Consider the following 20,873-nt stretch of genomic DNA (forward strand, 5'->3'; position numbering starts at 1 on the left):
TTTTTCTCTCGTGTGATAGAGGCATAAGTAACATCTTATGACACCATCATATCATCATAACTACTAAGTAGGGCGCCTGAAAGTGGGTGCTTCTTACGTGCAGACAACTAAATTGTAAAAATAGAAAATGTGGAGAAAAAAAATTTGTTTTATTTACTGGTAATTTTGTTTTCTTATACTTATAATGTTTGCAAAAGTAATTACGCTCTGCTGAAAATTTATAGCATTTATGCAAATACATGATCTTATCTATTTCGGTTCTAGGGTTTGTCCCCTAGTGTTAATTTGTATCAACCGGTGTGTAAACTAATTTTTTTTTTTAATTTTAACGAAATATAAATTTTCAAGTTCCTAAACCTTTTTCAATCAGGGACAATTAAAGCACTTGACCCAAGCGAAATGGGCGATACAAATTGTTGGCAATTCTATTTTAAAAAGACAATATGACTGCGTAAATTTTCACCCACACTGTAGTGGTTCATATATAAAAAGAATAACATATGTTGTTTTCGTGTCCACGGATCACATCAGAGGTCTGGACTATTGCTGCAGCCAGTTTCGGCCCCTCTTGACCGTAGAGAACACCTCTTAGATTGTTCTCAACTGGTACCAATACCAATTTAAAAACAAGAACAACATCTATTGTTCGTAAATTGATTAAAAATATATAGTTATCGTAATAAGAAAATCACTATCCACTTCTCCAATAAGGAAAATATTGTAAACTTTGAAAAAATTATTGGAATTGTTTAAATACATTTACCAAGCTACTAATGCTGTGATGCCACAGTAGTCATGACATATTTCCTTACATTTTAAATTCTCTTTGTTTCTTAAACTCATATTTTTTAAATCATTCTTAATCGAATTTTAATTAAATTAAACCAATTATTTAATTATTAATCACAATTTTAGAAAGGTGAATATAAAATATTTTATCCTTTTCGTAACAACCAATGCAACGGCTAACTTTCCATTTCAATACTAATGTAGACTCATTAATTCATCATCATCATCAATGGTCGACAGCCCAGTGTGGATCTTGACCTTTTCAAGAAGTTTTTTCCATACTAATCTTTTTCTTGCTAGTGTTTCCAAGTTTTTGGATTTTAACCCTTTCGCGCCGACTGTCACAAATACGTGCCAGCATAAAACCGTATCAATCAGGGTAAAAAGATAAAATTTGTAATCTAAGTAATTCTTCAGCAGTTTATTTGTGGGCGGGGTTATAATAGTTTGATTTATTTAATTCACCATTACTTAGTTCAAAATAAAACTATTTAGTTATAATTTGAACTAACATTGATTATATATATGATACGGAGTTGAACATTAGTAGCAGAGATGCCAACTTGCTCCGGACAGCAAATATATATTTTAAAGTGGTAGTTTATCAATTGTGATTCTTGATTTAATAAATTCAATTCAGTAGATTTTTATCCACCACCATTTCTAAATAATCCGTAGGCTTATATAATTCACCACTGTATAATACTTATGTCATGCTATACCTATTGAAAAGCAAGCAAAAACAGTCAAATATTTGCAATATTTTCTTTGTACTTATTTACCGTTTTTTTAATTAATTTGGCTTGTCCGGACCGGAGCAGTTGGCATCTCTGTAGTAGTCGTAAATCCATGAAACTGGGTCGGCTGTTCAACGACGGTTATAAAATAAAATATATATATGATCAAACTAACAACAATTAAAGTCAAAGCGAAGTAAGACTGTCAAATTAGCAACGCCTACTTTTTATTTAATTACATCCTAATTTTGTTCGAATGGTTTTATGAATCCCCCCTGTCCCCAGAGGTTAAATATGTAAAACTATTATTACCCAGCCCATAAATGAACAGCTAAATCTGAGTCAAACTTAGATTTTTACCCTATTTGACGCGTATTCGTTAAAGCAGAAAGTCGTACCTGAGTGAAATTCTGTATCTATAACAAGGGCATTCATGACTGAAAATATTGCAGTGCGCAGTCTTTTTCTTATTGAATGTAGTACTCAACAAGAAGTGTTCTCTAATTACTCCACTTATCGTACAAAACTTCTTTTTCATTATCATTCATATAATATACATCAGACAGTTGGCTCTGAGGAATAGCCCGTACTATCTGCGGAAATGTGAAGACGTAGTAAGACTTATTAGAAGCAAGTTAGGGAATTAATAGAAAGACCCTTCGGTTCTTCCCTGGCTGATAAAACTCTAAACTTAGTCTTACCTTCCACGCCACAGGGTAGTTGCGCAGAAAGCTTAGAGATACATTCTTGTTTTGGATTACCTGGTCTATGAGTGCTTTCTAAAATTTTAAAAAATATCAAAAAATTTCAAATAGTTGTAAACTGGTAGATATTAAAAAAAATTAATTTCATTTTTTTAGTAAGCTAAAATAACAATACAAGAAAAACACAATTCGCTGTGTTTAATGGTGTAGGACTCACTCTGATGGCCGGAATTTTAATAAATTTACGTTATTTCGTAGTACCATTTTAATTACCTAAATAAAGGTATATCTGCAAAATGTTTTATTATTTCATGAGATATTAAAAATTTTAACTGTCTGAATTTTTTTTATTTGAATATTAAATTATATTCACTTTGATCACCGTTTAACTTTGAATCGTAATTTACAAATGCACACAATGCTGTCCACACAAGGGAGTAAAGCATGGAAGAGAAAGTAGGCGTTACTATCTAATGTATATTAACTTTGCGTGTTGTAGATTAACTCTCAAGGAAATGACCACAAGGGTATGTATATTTTAAATCATAGGCCATCTATCATTTCTCATCATATTCCTCCAATGTATTGTTCACTCCTCCCATGTCTTGCAGATCGATTGTAATTCATGGGTTCTTCGATAAGTTGAAATAAAATTTTAAGTTAAAGTAGAATAATAAATATCCTTTTAGATTGTGAGTGCCCAAATTTGATTATATATTTTATTTAAGACCACTGGAATGTTCCTTCACTCGAATGTCACATGATCCCCTCTGGGGAAAAAACTTTTCTTGTTGCATATAACGGGAGGGGAAAAAACTGAATTCCTCTTATTCTTTAACTGTTTCAATTTAATAGTAATAATAAAAAAAGCTACACACAGAAAAATAATTTTGTTTTATTGAAAATTTTTATAGATTTTTTAAGAACTTATTATTGATTGTGATACTTCGAATTGTATTATGTAATTTACTTTAAGACCAATTCAATGTTTCTCAAGCTACTCACGCGACATCCTCCCTCCCTGAAAAAAAAAACGTTCTTGTTGTATACAACACAGGGGGGAAAAGATTGCAATTATATTTTAGTTAGTAATTGATGTAATAAAAAAATCTATTCGTAGAAATTAAAAGCAGACATTAGAAAAATATCTTAACCATTTAAAGGGCCATTTATTTCTAGTAAAGGTAAATTAAAATATTTTTGGAATTGAAATTGTTTTAAGAATAGTAATTGATGTAAGAAAAAAACTCATTTAGTTTATAAAAATGACTTTTTTTTTGGAGGTAAATATATTTAACACGACCTATTAGGCACTTATTGACTTTCATTTTTTTCTTTAATTATAAAATAATTTTTTCAAATGCTACAAACTTTAAAAGGAATTATGTATTTTATAACTTCGATACTTTTTTGTAAACTAACAAATGGCTACCAATTTTTTTCAAGCGCTCTTCAAGAAATCTGAAGTTATTAACAAATGGAAACCTAAATTAAAAATGGTAAAAAAATGGAGGGAACGGCCTTCGAAAGGGTTAAAGATTTCGGACTTTTCCCAGAAAAAATTGTGCAACTCAAGAGAAGAAGTGGGCAGGAGCTTAGGCCTTTCCCACTCTATCTTATCATACAATCGGATACCAGCAAAAGCAGAAACATCTATAACAACAGTTGAATTCTGGATAGAACAGTTCAGATTGAGCCTTTCCGAGGGGGATGACATCAAATCTTGTGCTACCGGTGTCAAAAATTTGGACAAACTCAGCAAAGCTGTTCTTCGCCCAATCCCACCTGCATGAAATGCCGGAGCTTACCTGTCGTTCCTATGTCCAAATCCAAGAACAGACCCGGCTACCTCAGAACTGTCGAGGATTTCCACCACTTCCATGACATCATCTCTCCAGACTTCCACAATTTTATACTGTGGATAACCTTCTCATTTTATTTCTTTTTAGGATCTCATGACTCTCAACTTGCGACTTAACACAATCGACGAATCAGTTAGTGACGCTTTGCGCCAAATACTGAAATTATATCCATTCCCACAATCCTACCAAATTAGCAACCAACAGTTCGAATTTTATCTCAAAACGCTAATCTGTCCTCCAAAAAAAGTTATGAGAAATGTAGGCTATAGCTATTTTTTCTTATCTTCAAACGAAAAATTTGAAATTTGAGCAGAGGGTAAGATATAAATTTCTTTGAATAAGTTTTTTACAGCACTAAAGTGATTATTTTTGAACATTTAAAAAATCTTAAGTGTCTAGATCACTAAAATCTAATTTTGTAAGACATTTTACTGTGATCACTACAAAAAGTATTGTTATACGGAAGAAAAAACTTATTAAAATGAGAAATTTTCAGCTTTACATACATTACATTATTTAAATTTATTAAGGTCAATTGATCTACTTTAAAATTTTTTATAATTTCATTTAAACCTATTTAATAAAATGGAACTTGAGAAATATTCCTAATTAGTTAGTGTACAAATGTATACATTTTTATTTGAAATCATTGAGAAAATAAATGTGGAAACAAATAAATTTAAAACTTGGAAAATTACATTAAAAAATTTCATGCGCTCGTTAAAACTGTCGATTACGTAATGAATTTTCGATTCTTTATAAGCATTTTGATTGGATGAAATGATTCTAGAGTTTAATGTCACAAGAGCAGCAATAAAATATACTGCGATAAAAGGAAAAAAAGGACATAAGAAAATTTTATCAAACGATGTCCGTAAACTAAACCTAGTATTTAATATTCTATATATTATATAAAAAAACTAGTAAATTTATGATCAAAATTGATAGCTTTTCGATTCAAATGTCACTTTAGTTTTAAAATAGTTAAGCATTAGAAATTAGATAATCTTTTCTTTCTTTATCCAAATCTGACACAATAATAAAATTATTGGAAAGAAAACTCATAAGCGCCGGTGTCCAACAAGGAAACATCATCCATTAAACAGCCCATCCGACTTGTGGACTTCGTCAGTTACGTCATTTATAAAAACGAAATCACAACTCTCTTTATACTAGACATGCCTTAAGCCTTTGACCACGCCTGGCATAAGGCACTAATAACCAAATTAATCATCAAAAATCAACCCTCTGCTATTTTTCGAATCAAGGACTCGTACCTAAAGAAAAGGGCTTTCCAAATCTGACTCAATAACAAAATTATTGGAAAGAAAACCCATAAACGCCGGGGTCCAACATGGAAGCATCCGTGGGCCTTTATTATATCTCATATATAGACTAAAATTTCCTAATCGCTACAAATAATCCTAACTATATGATGATTGCCTTTTAAGCCGACTATACGGCGATTGCCATCAGATCCATAAATCCGAATCAACCGACCAAAAAACTGAATGAACATATTCCAACAATTGAAGATTGGTATTACATTGTTAATCGGATTTACTTTTATCACTAATTAGTTACAATTAATATCACATTTTTACACATCAATATAAAAAAAAATTTTCTTGATCAATTCTTGATTCTAGTATAATTTATGTGAGTAAACAATAAATTAAAATTTCTGTGCTGAAGCACCGTCAGATGGGGTGACTTAGTGCAAACTGTTAATTATTAAATAACTAACATTATAATAATTAAAAACAAAAAAATTATGCAAGATTTGCTATCTCAATTGATAAGACTTTTAAAGTATAACCTACCTTCTTCAACAGAGCAGACTTTACAGCGTCCGATTTTGCGACGTTAAAAAATTTGTAACTGTTTGTAACTTGAGCTCACAATTTTTCAAGAACGATGATGTTTACATTGCCAGTTCTTAGTAAACCATTAGTTCGTAATGTTGATCAGTTGATACCGAACTTAAAAAAATACCCCTAGATGGCACAGCGCAAAAATGGAAGGAATGATAGTTTGCACCAAGTCACCTCTCGTTGTACAAGTCACTCCATCTGACAGTAACTATTTAAAGAATTGCTATCTTTTTTTTACGCTGTATTGCAAAATCAAAGTTTTTTTTTTCCGGGTGAATAACTTAAGTATCATGCAAGTGGTTTTAAAATATATACTCGAAATTGGTGCTTTTACTAACTATAAAAAAAAATTTCTTATTGATACTAATATTTACTTTCAGGGAGCAGGACCGTTACACATTGCTTAAAATTAATTTGCAAGACATGGAATAAGTCAACAACCACAAATGTAGGAAGATGGAAAGCAATGGTAGCGCTCCTATACTCCGATTGAAAGCAAATTGGAATATTCACGGATGCATTTTATATGCACTAGTCATTTTCTTAAAAGTTAATCGTCCAAAAAATAAATAAATTTAAAATTTAAAAAAAAAAAACACGTTAGATAGTACCGCCTACTTGTTTCTTCATAGTTTTTATACGTAATGATAATAATATATAAACGTTTAAAAATCAGTTGACGTAGTTAGGGTAATTCATATTTTCTTTTCTAAATTTCTTAAAAACAAAGCTAGTTTTTGGCTGAAGAAAATGAAATTATTGTAACGTTATAATTTACTAAAAAAGGAATAATGCAATAGGTAATTTTAAAAAAAATCTCTTTTTTTTTCATTTACAATGTTTACAGCTCTTTTGAGATAAATAAAATTGTTTTGAATGCTTACATAGATTGTACAAAACAATTTAATGACAAATTCTTGAGTTTTGACTGCTTTTGTACACCACGCATGTGACGCTAAAGTGAGGATAGGTTTTAAAAAACATATATATTCTTAAGTTTTTTTCTAAAAAATTAATCATGCAAAAAGTGGTGAACTTTAAAGTACACAGTAACACCTATATAACATCTACACAGTACGGTAACACCTACTTTCTCTTCTATTCTTTTCCTTTGCAGTACGAACATACTGGGAATGGTAATAACATCTTTAATGAAACCACGAAAGGAGTAAATAAAATGTAATTTTCAAAAATATCATAATGCACACAATGTTTAAACTGTTAAAAAATTTTAAAAATCCAGAATATTTTGAGAATTCTTCCTTATTTAAGCACTTACAATGAAGTTTGAATTACCATAATTTTAATAGAGTTCTTGAAAAAATAGTGAGTTCCTTACCATGACTACAGGCTACTGTTTTTTCCTTGCATTGTCATTGATCAAACCTAATAGACAATAGTCTTAAAAATCTGATAGTTTTCTAATCCCATTAAAGTATAAAAAACACAAATCAATATCTTAATCTACCAGTAACTAAGTATATTAATTTTTATATATATTAAGAAACTTATGTGTGTTGTTCCACAACTCGGCCGTCCTGAAAGCTACTAAAACTTTCTGTGCAATATGTGCGCGGAAGGTATGTTTATTCTGATTTTCTCTTCTTCGAACGCTCTCTAAGTTTTGAAGGGTGATTCTCAACCTTCTTTTGGGGGCGGCACACAATGAAAACAATTAGTTTAAAAGATGTTTACATACCTAATATAATACATTGCTTTAAATAGTTAGAGATAATAATTTTGATTGCGAAATAAAATAATATGTACTACAAAAGCACGTTTATTAAGGGATTAATTATTCCTTTCGACTAATTTTTTGTTAGTTAGTAACAGTTATTCCTTATTATTTTTGCTAGTTATTAATTGTTAGCTTGTTTTCTATAGCTATTAACTGTTATTTTTTGTGATTTCTTGTTAACTAGTTTTATTGCTGATTATTAATTGTTAGCTTATTTTTTTGTTAGTTATCCTTAGTTAATTTGTATTGCATAGCTTACTTTAATGATTAGCTTTTATTTCAGTTTGAAAGTTAATATTTAGCTAGCTTTCCTTTGTTAATTAATAATTTCAATAATCATTAAATTTCCTACTTATATCAACATTTCTTAAAATTGTCAAAGACAATTTAAACACTTCCTTCTTATTTTAAGATTGATAATGGCCGACAAAAATGTTCACACGGTTAAAGCAGGGAAAAATTATAAAATGTGTATATTTATATATATATATATATATTATATTTTATATACATACACTTTTCTTTAATTTAAACTTTACTCGTAATTTAAAAAAAGCATTATAATTTTTATTGTATCATTTCTAGTATTTGGCGGCATACTTTTAGAATTTGGCGGCACACAAAAGTGCCGAGGCACAGTGGTTGAGAATCACTGGTCTAGAATCAAAATCCATGTAAAGGAAAAGTTGTGTTTGTACAAAGACTGAAGGTCTATGTATTGACTTTGTAACTTAAAACATTGGTTACAGCAATGAAACAGCTAATTTAAAGTAAGGAGCTTGAACTATTCATACTGAAGAAAAGTACTAACGTACTCATTTGGATCAAGACTAATTCAAAGTGTTATTATATATTTATTTACAGGGAAACCTCTCGGGAGAGAAAACTCTGTGTTCCACAGTAAAATTGGTCGTTGATAGGGGTTGGTTGGTTCTTTGGGGTTACCTCAACTTACTTCAAAATATTATTAAAGATACATGATTTTTCACAAATGATTTTTCACAACACTGACTGAAAATAAAATTTCAGTCAGTGTTGGTTTATTTTGTTTGTCTTAAAAGAATTGAAAAGGACCATTTTTTTTAAAATTAAATATTATAAAATTATATGTTAAGTTCTTATTAAAAATAACAATAATTCAAATAATTGTATTATATCGATTCTTATTTGCTACCTCTATTTTTAGCTCCTTAATTATACAAATATACTTTTAAAGAAATTTCAATAAATAAATTTCAATTTCTAGAATAAGCTCTTTTTTACTAACTTCAAAGAAGTAACTAACTAAAGAAGATATACAATCTTCTCTCCTCTGTTATTGCAACATCAAACGTTTTTTCGGGGGATGGAACAAATAACTCGAGTACCATTTAAGTGGTCTTATAATATATACTCGAATTTGGTGCCTTCGCAATCTATAAACAAGTAGTTCTTCTTGATATTAATATTTTCTTTCACGTTGGCGAAGGATTGTGACACATGAATTAAATGCCTTCTGCAAAACATGGAAGGAGTCAACCACAAATGGAGGAAGACAGAAAACAATGGTAGCGTCCCTATGCTCTAATAGAGACTAAAGAGAAATATTCATGTATGCATTTTATAAATGCATTTTTTGTCATTTTCTGAAAATTTAATTGTCCAAAAAATGGTGAAATTTACTTTAGACAGTAACGCCTAATTTCTCTTCTTTCTTCCGCAGTACGAATATCTTGGATATGGTAACAAAATATTCAATAAAACCACGAAAAATGTGAATGAAATTTAATTTTCAAAATTTTCATATTATACACAATGTTAAAAAATTTTAAAAATCTAGAATATTTCGTAAATTCTCCTTTATTTAAGCACTTACAAGGGAGTAAGAAATATCTTAATCTTAATAGAGTTCTGGAAAAAATACCGAGTTCCGTACCACCACTTCTGGTAATTGTATTTTCCTTGCATCGATTAAATCTAATGGAAATGGTCTTAAAAATAGGATTGTTTTCTAATTTTATTAAAATATCAAAAACACTGCTTAATATTTTTTCTACCAATACTTAAGTATATTAATTTTTATATGTATTTATAAACAAATACTGTAATTGTAAATATCATTGCCACGCAGAGCAAGCATATCAGCGATATCAACAGGAATATTATTTACCATCTCCTCACCATTGACTACTTCCAAAATTGGAAACTTGCCCTCAATATCGACCAAACTCAAGCGGTGCTATTCACCAGAAAAAGGACCTACAAGAAGGATGTTATCATTGATAACAGCTTCTCTTTCAAATGGGAAACGAAGGCCACGTACTTAGGTGGCGTTATGGATAAAACCCTGACATTCAAATATCATTTTAAAAACATTAAGAGTAAATTCATAACTGCAAAATGTGCACTTTATCCTATTCTAAAAAAGAACTCTCCCCTCAGCACTAATAACAGGATTCTAATTTTTAAAATGCTTCTCACCCCCCAATTAACATATGCAGCACCCGCCTTCGGGGGGGGGGGCTGCAAAGAAGAATCTTAAATTCTTGCAAAGTGCTTATAACAAAACCCTCCGCAATATCACAAATTCACCCTGGTATTTCAGGAATAAAAATATCCTTAGTGACACCTGTACGCCTAGCCTTCTTGACTTATACAAAAATAGTTCTCTTAAGTATTTTCTTAAGAGCTCTGGACACTTCAACCCCCATATTTGGTCTTCCTCTAACTACGATCCAGACGACCCTAAGTGCAGGAGACGACTTAAGGCAATTCTACACTACTATAATAATCTCCAAGACATCGTTTGAGGCGTATTGCTGATTTTTCTATCCCCCTAACTGGCTCCTCATCTCCTCTATCATCATTACCCTTTTCCACCTTCTTGGGTTGACCCAATCCTTCGCTGAATTACTGCGGCTCATTCTGATTCATATTACTAATTCAACTACTAACAATGCTAATCACTCACTGCTTATTTGTAAATAATTATAAATAAAAAATAGATAATAAATAATAATAATAATTATTTTTTTTTCTTTCATTGTTTATGTTATTACCTGTCTGTGTTATCCCTGTTCTATCTTCTTTTCCACAATATTATTTCACTACTAACATTAAGTTTACTAACCCAAATAATTTTAATATCAATGGCCTTTGATTCAGTTTGTAATTATATAATTTACGGAGGTGGCCTTTTTGGCCAGGTACTCCGGTGCACCAATTATTAGTTTCCGCAGTAATTGTAAACATGAGCTTTTCCGCTTATAAGCACTTTCTGTGTGATATATGTGCGGAAGGTAGCGTGTATACAGGGTGTCTCAGTTAAGCGTTTCAGAACTTCTAAGAGGGGTAGGGGGTATCCTGACGACTCGAAATCATATAGCAATGTGGGGTCAGAAATGCTTTCCTGAAGCGGTGACGTACACAGAAGCACCATAACGAAGGGAGACCCGTAAGTGAAAAATCGCTATAATAATACATTGAAAAAATTATATGGCCTCCTCGGTCACCCGACCTATCATGTTTTGACTTCTGGTGTCATATGAAAACACTGGTTTATGACACCCCTGTTGATAATGCTGGTTGCAAGAATCGCAGTAGCTGCCTGCGAGATATGCCTGGAGTATTGCAGAATGTTCAAATGTCCATGCGCCGGAGATGTGAGGTGTACATTGTAGCCGGGGCAGAAACTTCGAACACTTACTTTGGCCCATGTACCATATAATTTTTTCAATGTATTATTATAGCGATTTTTCACTAACGGTCTCTTTTTGACGTTCTTTCTGACGTACGGTCTCTGTACGTCACCGCTTCAGGAAAGCATTTCCGACCCCACATTGCTATATGATTTCGAGTCGTCAGGATGTCCCCTACCCCTCTTAGAAGTTCTGAAACGCTTAACTGAGACACCCTGTATATTGAAATACACATGCAGTGATCATTTAAGCCTTCTGTACTGCGTATGATTAAGGAAGATTTATTATAGGTTGAATAAAATGAGGGGGATATTCGAGACTTAATCAACGCTTTTGATTTAACACGTTCTCATCGGGCGGCTCATCGGATTAAAAACTGGTAAGAAATAAATTTAATTTTTTAGTTTTTTTCCGGGAATAATAAAATTCCATAACTACCAATTGTTTTTAACGGATGCAATTTTTATATTGAATTGCTTCTTCACCGTGATAAGTTTCCTTATAGTGTATTGTTGTTGTTGAGATTAGATTAACTCCTCCCGAATATTTTCTAATATTGAAATAGTTCTTCTACCAGTATTTTCACTTTTCCGTCCTGCTTTCAGGCGCAACACTCGGCGTGAACGTGTTAAAAGAATACTGCATGATGATAGCGGATGCCTGGAATTTAGAAAAAATATCGACGCTCAGAAAATTTTGGAATACAATTCTTAACAGAAAAACAAACGAAACTGAAGTTTTTGAGCCAGTAGATCTTCCTGATGAAAAGATGCCAGGTTATGCAGCAGAAGAAATAGAAAACTGGTGTCCAAACACTGCAAGCGAACCAGGATTTCAAATGATGATGAAATTTTGAATGAAAACCGGAACTCCACAGACGAAGAGAAAGAAGTAGGTGATCAAGTTTAAGAGAGTGGAAATTCTCATATCGAAACATGCATTTCATTAGATATTGCAATGAATCGCTTAGAACGTCAAAATAATGTTGATCCAGTTCAGTTGATTTATTTAAAAAGAATAAAGGATATGGCTGCTCAAAAAACAAAAATTAAAAAAACATCTTCTGTAAAAGAAAAGTCAAATTAAAGGAAAATGCGGTAAAATCAGTAATTGACAAAAAAGTTATAAAAAGCTGAAACAAGATTTTAAAAAAAAATTCAAAATGAAAAAAGTATTAAAAAATTGAAAAAAAAACTTTTAAACACGCTAGATCTATTTTAGATAGTACTGCCAGTCCTAAGCTTGGAAAAAGTGTAAAAGGAAGTTAGGGCATAAATAATAATCATTTAAACTAGATCTTAAACAACTTTCCAATTATCCGAACTTTTCATTATCCGAACCACATTCGGTCCCGAGCAGTTCGGATAATCGACGCTCTTCTTTACTAGGAGTCAGTCAATTATAATGGCTCGAGAGGGTAACATCAAACTCGCTAATCAGTAAATTAATTTATGAAATCAGACACTAAAACGTACTTTCTCTATCTAAGCGTACCTTTTTAATGATTCCTGACCCCCAAATCATAGAGAGTTGCTGTTATCTGGGAAATGTGGTCCAAAAAAATAACATTTTAGCTCAATTGGGCGAAATGTTTCTGAGCTTTCCTAAAAAAATATTTATATATATATAAAAGATCGGTAACTTGATCTTAATGAATTCTTATTTACTACGAAGCGTAACGCTTACTTTTTCAGAATACTAAATAATTATTTTATTAAACGCAACGCATATTAATCTTTACTAAATTGCAAAGAGAATCAATAAATAATAATTACAAAGCTGGAACAATTTTTTTCTTGCATTTATGCAACTTGATGTAAGTTTGTATTAACGCTTATAACGTCGAATGCTTCTCCATGCCTGGTAAGCTTTTTTTTTATACCTGAAAACCGCCCTTGTGAAGTTAAGTCTGCCAAGATGAAAAGTGGGCGGAACTTTAACACTCTCACCCAATTCCAGATCAAAAACGAAGTAAAGATTTTAAGCGGAGATGAATGGTGGACATCAGCGACTAACTTAAGAAATTGAATATATTATACAGACGGATCAATTTTCGCCCGAAATAATAATATTTATATTCTGAATTCAAAAAGCGGGAACGCGGTTACGAAATTGAAATATGAAAAACAATTTTTTATTTTAATTACTGGTATAATTGTTTTTTTTATAGAGTAATGTTTTCGCAAATTTTTGCAAATTTTTTTAATTTTACATAATTCGGGTGCTGAGGTTGTGTCCCACAGTGTTATCTTGTATCAAACGGTGCGTAAAATATTTTTTGTCCTAATTTTAACTATATAAAAATGTTTCTAAACCTTTTTCAAACAGGGAAGATTAAAGGACTTGAGCTATGTGTAACAGACTGATGGTAATTCTATTTTAAAAAGACAATAAGACTGCTTAATTTTCACGCATACTGTTTACGACATAAAAGAAGATAGGTGTTATTGAGAGGGATTAATAAATAGAATAAAATATATTTCAAAATAAAATTAAGTAAATTATTCTTGTTTTGCGAATACTGAAATATCTGAGATCTTGCCTTTTACTGAAAACTCTTCTTAGTTATTACAAAAATGGATTTGTACTAGGAACCAAATAAATATAGAAAATTATCAGAATATTTATTTTTATTTACTGATACGAATGTTTTCTTCTGGTTACTCATGTTTCTTTCTACATAATTACCCTCTATTTCGTTTGTGAGTATAAAGAGATGCTCCGGACTAGAAATAAATATTTTAAAGTGGTAGTTTAACAATTGTGATTCTTGGATTAATAAATTTAGTTTATTTAATTTTAATCCATCAGTATTTCTAAATAATTCGTAAGCTTGAATTATTCACCATTTTATAGTAGTTATATCATACCAAACCTTCTAAAAAGCTAGTAAAAATAGTCAATTACTTGCAAAAGTTAGACTGTAGTTGTTTACCGTTTTTTAAATTTTTTTGGCGTGTCCGGAGCAGTTGGCATCTCTGAGTATAGTAAATTTAACAGTAATTTCGTTCGGGAAAATACAAATACATATCAAAAATATTTTTTGTTTAGTTTTTTGGATGAATATTTAAAAACATATGACGTTAAAATATCGCGACATGAATTTAAATATATTATCCCTCTTTTCCTTACCCACCCTACGTTTTGAAAAAATGTTGACACTTTTGCAGTACGTAGAAGGTATTGCAAAAGTGTCAATATTTATCGTACAGAGAACGTATTACAAAAAGGGAGACGTTTTGTAGTACGCATATCACTAGAATGAATTAAACAAAAAATAATCTGGTTTAAAATAGAATAAGATATTTTGCTTAACTTAACAAGTGGTTCATATTTATAAAAAAAAATATATATATATAATTTGTACGAAAATGGTTTAAAAATATATAGGCATTGAATAAGATAGTCTCATTCTTTCCTAAAGAAAATACTGTGAACAATAAAAAAATTATTGGGATTATTTAAATATATTTACCAAGCTACTGATGCTATGTTCGGACCATAATTAAAGCAAAAAATCAAAATTGTTTTCAATGAACTCTTTTGAAAGATCTAAACAGACAACATATGGATTCCTTATATATAATACATTTACAGTGAAACTCAATCTCTTACACTAAACTACTATTCCCAGAAATGTCAACTTGCATGTCAACCATTTGTAAAAACGTATACAAATTTTTTCAGCGTTTTTAATGGTTTAATATTGAATCTTCACTTCTTTTTGTAATGAGACATAAAATAAAAATAAAAATTGGCTCATACATTAAAAATATTTTGAAATTCACATTGCCATATGTAGTTAAGCCCTTTTCTTAAGTGGAGTAAAATTTCAAAATTGCCCCCTATCTGTAATCAGAAAATTGTGAAAGAATTAATTTAACTATTTCTTTAATCAAGAACTTTTTTACAAAAATTTTCTTTATGAAAAATCGGTGACTTGATCTTAAAGAGTTTTTATTTACTACGAAACGTAATGCTTACTTTCTCAGAATACTAAATAATCATACTATGAAACGTGACGCATATTAATCTCTACTAAATTGCAAAGAGCATCAGTATATAATTACAAGGTTGAACAATTCTTTTGCCGCATTTATACAACTCTATCTGAAGTATGTATTTTCGCTTGCACCGTCGACTGCCTCTCCATGCTTAGTAAGTTATTTTTTTTTTAAACGGAAAATAGCTTCTGTGAATTAATATAACGATCAAGTCAGCCAAGATATAATACGATCCCGAGCAACCTAGTGAAAATTTTAAGCCGAGATGATGATCGCCGTCAAACTTAAGAAATTGATAATGAAGAAATTCAATAAGCATATAAATTCTAATTAAAGCTCACCTTTTGCACGCCGTTTAGGTAGTGGCGCAAGTAAAAGGGTTTGAATATATTGTGTCTTAAAGGGAAACTATTGTCATCAGTAGAAATAATTTTAGAATATATTATAAAATTGTTTGTAGTACTGGAATAAATTTTAATAATATTTAAAGTTCTGTTTCTTCTGTTTTAATGATTGAATAGCTAGATAATTTTTGAGAAACTATTATCCATTACATTTTATCAATGACAAAGCAAGAAAAACACAATAGCCTACTTTGACGGTAAAAATTTACTATGATTGTATGAACGTTAATAAAGTTATGATATTTCATAGTTTCATTTTCTTCAGAATTTCCAAAATAAAGGAAAATTTTCTGAATTTTTTAACAATTTTAACCTGTTTTTAAGAGCGAAAAAGCTTGTTAAGAAGCCTATCACAAAAAATAATATTAAATATTTCTCAGATTATGCAAAGTGGAACTCTACGCTGATAGCATTGAGAAAACAAATCCCACCCCCTCCCAAAGCTTCACCTATTTCAGCATTATTCGTAATGAGACGGAATCCGGCAATGAAGATCTCAAACAGAAGTTTATTAATGAATCAGCCACCACTCCTACCAATGATGACGAAGTTAAAGCTATCATCAAAAACCTTAAAAATAAAGGAAGCACAAGGGGCAGATAACATAACATTATAATGATAAAAATCCTTCCTCGATGTTTCATAAGTAAGTTCTGTTCATTCGATGTATTCATTCTGTTCATTGCAACATCACGCAAATCTGTTCATTCGATGCATTCATTATAACTTTCCTCCCCCCAGCATGGAAGCATGCTGCACTGATTTTAACACCTAGGCCTCGAAAAATCCACTCTCTTCTTTTAAGTTAAGCTTTTAAGTTTCTTTTAAGTTAGACCGATTAGTTCAAAATAATCCGTCAAACCTTTTCAAAGAAAGTCAAACCCTTTCCTGGACCTTCTCGATGAACAGTACTGGGCGGAATGAAAAGAACTCTCAACTGTTAAATACCTTATTAGATTGTTCAAATTTGTTTCAAATGACTTTTAATTAAAACAGACGACAACTGTATTACTACTAGATGTTTCTAAGGCTTTTGATTACGTTTGGCATGAAGGCCTTGTAGTAAAATTCCATAGTTTCAATTTACCTTTAGACTTACTTCAACTGCTAGACTCCAAAACAAGAATTTTATATGTTAAGTTAAAGAAAGCGAACTCTACTCTCAGAGACATACATGATGGAGTAACCCAGGGAAGTATCCTTGGGACCTCCCTGTAAATTTTGTTTACATCTGATTTACCAAAGAAAATTGGAGATTCCAATCTTCTAGTTGCTTTCTATGTCGATGACACGCCAGCTGTCCAAAGATCTTTAAACCCCTGACTTTGCTATTTCAAGACTTTGTGACCAAAATTGAGGAGTGGTGCAAAAATCGGTGTGTAGCTATAAGTGCTGATGAAAGGAATTTATTATAAAATTAAAACTCAAAGTTTAGTGCAAAACACACTGAAAGAGTACAAATCTTCAATCAAACTATTCCAGGGGTGCAAAAAACTAACATATATATACTGTTTATGAAGTTTTAAAATCAACCTCAATTCAGTTTTGAATTTCTGTGCACCTCATCCAATGAAAAAATTTTACCTACGCGGGCTTTTCATTGACGAGGAAAGTAACTCCAACTTTCTACTGTTTAAGATAGCGAACAATAGGAACTAAATTTCAATTCCATATCCTAACAAACGTGCAAAGGTAATAAACTATTACACTGCTATAATGTTAAACGCTCTGTCAAAAATAATAATTGAAAATACCAAGAACTTGATAATTTAACATTTGATAAATCTTTAAAACACAAACCAAGTTCACTATTTTTTTTCTATGGATGGTGTTTTTACATTAGCATACCTGAAACCTGCCACCTCTTCCGGATTTTCCGGAAGATTTTATTTTCATATTTAAAGTGGTAGTAAATATATACTATTTTTTTTCTTTATAAATTTAATTTTTAAATGATTTTGATCACCACTATTCTTACAAAAATTAAGCTCATATATTAATATGCGTTACTATCAAGGTTGTCAACTTAATTTTTCTCAAATACAACGTATTTGTTAGCTTAAAATCGAAGTTTTAATTCAATTTTAATACCACTGGGAAAAATTATAATGGAAAGGATTAAAAGTTGGCAGGTATGCATTAGGAAGCGCTGCAAGTTCTTGACCGCATACTCCTGATTAATGTTTTTGATGTGTTTTGAAACCACTTGGCTCACAACGAGAACATTCTGTTTTGAGACTCCCTTGAGTATTATTTCTAGTACATTCAAAATTACCAGGTTACAGAGTATAAAATAAGATAAACTCATCAAAATTACTTAATATCTTTTGCAACAAATTTGAACTTAGAAATTTTATAATTTATTTCTTTTTTATTAAAAATATAGCCTCTCAGTATAAGTTGTCGTAAGCAGCTGTATACTTTCTAACCGGAAATAGAGCATGTCAAGAGTTCGAGTTTGTTGTTTCCGTTTACATTGGTATGGAATCGCCACCCAATCCTTCAAGAAGGGCAGAGGGCTTTTATATAATTATGCTTGTGTCGACATGGATGATTTTCGAAAAAATTTTTTGTATAGCAAAACATTAACAAATTTTTTATTGTTAAATACTGGTAGAATATTTAAGAAATTTTAAGTTTAATTTTTCATATTTAGATGATAATATTAATCATCCGATTTTTAAAGGGCCATTGTCCATTAGGTTTAATTGATGGCAATGCAAGGAAAACCAAAAAGCCCTTAGTGACGGTATAGAACTCACTGTAATTATCAGAACTTTAATATACTTATGATATTTCTTAAATTTCATTTGGAAGTGCTTAAACAAAACAAAAAAATAATAATCAAATTGTTCTAAATTTTGAAAATACTTAAACAGTTTTAACTTTTCGGAGCTTAATACATTTTTGAAACTAAATTTATTCACGTTGCTCGCTGTTTAAGATCATAATTACCATACGCAAGCTGTGCATAGAAGAGAAAATAAGCGAAAATTTTAATGTCAAGCAGAATTATTTTTTTATAGATTGTAAAACCCTGTTTACATATCGAATATGTATATTATTTTAAGACTATTTGAATGTTTCTCAGCCGTTCAATCCTTCCCCAAAATGAAACGTTTCATGTTGCATATATAACAAAGGGGAAAGATTGCAATTCTTTTTATTCAGTTACTGCTTTAATTTTTGAAAAAAATGGTACAAGTAAAAATTAACTTTTGCTTTAGTGAAATTTAAAAAACAAAATAATTGTATAATGCGGTTACAAAGGGAAAGTTATAAACAGAAAACAATAGAAAGTAGTATAAGTATGTATTTCCCTTGGAACGTCTTTTGTTTTCATCATTTAATTGAGGCATGAAATGTGATTTTATAATTATATGGTTCATAAAAAATAATAAAATGAATAAAAAAAATAGATGTCTGGTCTACTGAACAGATTAATTATTCAGTTTTGCATTCCACACACTTCTTAGCAAAATGACGCTGTGGAAGTAATGTAATATTATGAAAAGCGTATTTGCTACTTAAAATATAATATGGTGTAAATATAATAAATCGTTGCTTGATTTTTTTTTTAGTAGCGATGCATGTATGGTAATCATTTTTAATTTGTTTATAATTTCATTTTAAATGACAAAATTTTAGGTGTACCTAATTGTTTCTGAGGAAGTAAAATTTTATGCACTGTAATTTTTGAGTATTATTGCTCAGTAACTGTTTAATCGATATCTATCAAAACTAGTATCTAATGAAACTTAAATTAGAAAACAACACTTTCTTTGTAATTATTTTAAGATGAACAAAATTTACGATTCTCTTGAGAATATAACATATTTATGGCAAAATATGCAAAAGGTAAATTGGCATTTAAGGGTTGAAGATTTTGTCCGTCAAACTCTAGGGATTATATTTAACGTATTGCAGGCTTTTGATGTCTAATATCCAAATCAGTCGTAACAAGGATATGTTGCTTTTTTTAAAAAAAAAAAAAAAAAAGCTTTTATGACCTTTTTTCTTTATAATCCCGATACTTTCCCTATATTAACTTTTATCATTTTGGAATCATCTTATACTACCCCCAAGTGCTGGAAAAATTTGACTTGTGCTTTGTCATTTATCTCAAATTCTTCTAGTCATCGACCTCGACTGCAACCACACGGATTTTTAATAATGCAGAATATTTAAAATTTCAGAGATTTTATTAAAAAAAAATTTTTTATAAAAATAAACGGTAGCTATAAAATTCTTCAGTTCACACATTTTTTTGAATATGAATCTTGTGATTGTTAATAAGAAATTAAAGCTACTATTATGTCACAAAATGTGCTTCTCACTAAAAGCATGAAATAATCTAAACCTTAATAAAATACTTAGTTTTCGAAGAAAATTCAAAGCGTATTAAATGGTAGGAACTTACGAGTACGACCACTGACCTAGACCAGAATTTGGAGTTGAAACTCTACAAGAATATTAGGAAAATATTCTTTTCAAATACCAGCCAACTTATGCGATTGAATCGTAAAACTTAGTTCAACAACTGTATTTGAAGACTTCAATTTTGCTTTTAAAGTTTTAAACGAATTTGATTGTATCTATTATGACAAATCAGTGATTCGTACTTATGTATATAATGTTTATTAGTGAGGCTCATTATTATTTATTAGTGAGGTAACACATCAGTTGATTCAGTGAAAGGCTGGTATCGAAACCAGCCAAACAACATGAAAAAATACGAGATCGTTTCACATCTACTTACGGCGCTAATGAAATGTACACGGAGGCGATATCAGAACGGAGCGTTCGCTCCCTGTATGAATGGAATGAGGCGAATGGTAACGCCTACTTCATTCAGTGCATTCTAGTATTGTATTAATATAACCAAAGTAAAATATATCAATACTTGTTGAAATTCTGACTTTTCGTTATTTTGTTTGCTGACTTTTTATCTTAAATATTAAAGTAATTTTTTTAAAAACGTTATTTTTGGTGAATTTCCTTCTCCTTCGATAAGAAAAAAATCTTTTTTTTTCATTTTAAATTCCCGTATGAACAGTTAGTAAAATCTATGTGTATATATATAT

Source organism: Parasteatoda tepidariorum, chromosome 9 (genome assembly GCF_043381705.1).
Source record: "Parasteatoda tepidariorum isolate YZ-2023 chromosome 9, CAS_Ptep_4.0, whole genome shotgun sequence".
NCBI classification, from domain to species: domain Eukaryota; kingdom Metazoa; phylum Arthropoda; class Arachnida; order Araneae; family Theridiidae; genus Parasteatoda; species Parasteatoda tepidariorum.